Genomic DNA, 1349 nt, shown 5'->3' with positions numbered 1-1349 from the left:
TAACGATGTATAATCGAAAAAAAGCTAGTAAAAGTGAATAATATGTCTAAGTACCAGACGAGAAGAGCAAACTGATTAGATCAGCAAAGACGAGTAAGCCTAAATTCTCAACCCTTTTAATGTTCAGAAATGAATTGCTGCTAAGAACCAAACTTCGGAAAACTTCGCAGGCAATAGGAAAATGGACACCCAACAACAGCGTGTCAACTGGATGAACATGTGATGGTTGAGATTTTGGAAAAGTCTTACCCTTAGTGTCTAAATTCACAGAGTCTTCAGCGAGATGTTTACTTCCTGTCGAGAGATTAATCTGGAAAGGAAAAGACAGGGAAGACCAGTGGGTGCACAGAAGAAAAGCAATTTGAAATCACCCCTGCCATATGCGCTCTCAATACATCACGTGTACTTGAAAGCCATTGAAGTAGAGCCAAAAAATCTATCGAAAAACGTAGCTTTGCAGCGTAAGGATGACGACGACACTGTTAAGTACTAGAATGTCAAGAAATAGTTTAAAGTATAGACCCGACAATAATATTATATACTTTATCTGCATAACTTCTACGAAACCTGTGGATATGAGAGGTCGGTATGTTAATGTAACAAAAGACACATATTTATATTTTATGACATAAAATGAATAATGACAATAGATCATATGTCAAATACTTCAAAGAGGCTTCACAGTGAAAGTGAAACAAGTTCCGTTCATAGTCCAGTTTTATGGATCTGGCTAATGTGTTAGTGTATATAATATTTATTTGTTGATTTAATTAACATGGGAAGATTGGGGCACTGAAGCCCTCTCTTACATCTAACCATGCATTCTACATGTTTTTCATTACACTTATTACAATGCCCAGGTTATGTCACATTTAGATTTCAAAAATTACAGTAGTACAGTACAGTTTATATATACATTCTTGATAAGTGCAACAATCAGTTGCAATTACGGGAAAGTGTGTTTTAATGATGAACGCTAACGCCAGTGTGGGTCATTGTTCATGTGGTCCATCGATGATATCTTCAGGACTGGCACTTGGGTAAAGTTGGAGATCGTTGGCATAGAAGAAATATTTACAGGACTGAACTAACGAAGCGTCAGTGACACACAAACAAATCAAAAGTGGGATTAGGACCGAAACCCGTAACACTCCTGAGAGAACGTGCTTCCAGGGCGGCTTTCCATTTCCACAGACACTGTTGTCTCTTTTAGAGGTAAGCTTTCAAACCACTTCAGCGCATTATCTGAATAATTTAACTGTCACGTTTTTTTTTTTTTTCTGAGCAGTACGACAAAGGTCCACCTTTCATGAACCATGGAGCTTGCCATTGGCTGGGTGGCCTGCTTG

Source organism: Schistocerca piceifrons, chromosome 7 (genome assembly GCF_021461385.2).
Source record: "Schistocerca piceifrons isolate TAMUIC-IGC-003096 chromosome 7, iqSchPice1.1, whole genome shotgun sequence".
In the NCBI taxonomy this organism is placed as follows: Eukaryota; Metazoa; Arthropoda; class Insecta; order Orthoptera; family Acrididae; genus Schistocerca; species Schistocerca piceifrons.
Note: the sequence above shows the minus strand (reverse complement) of the source record.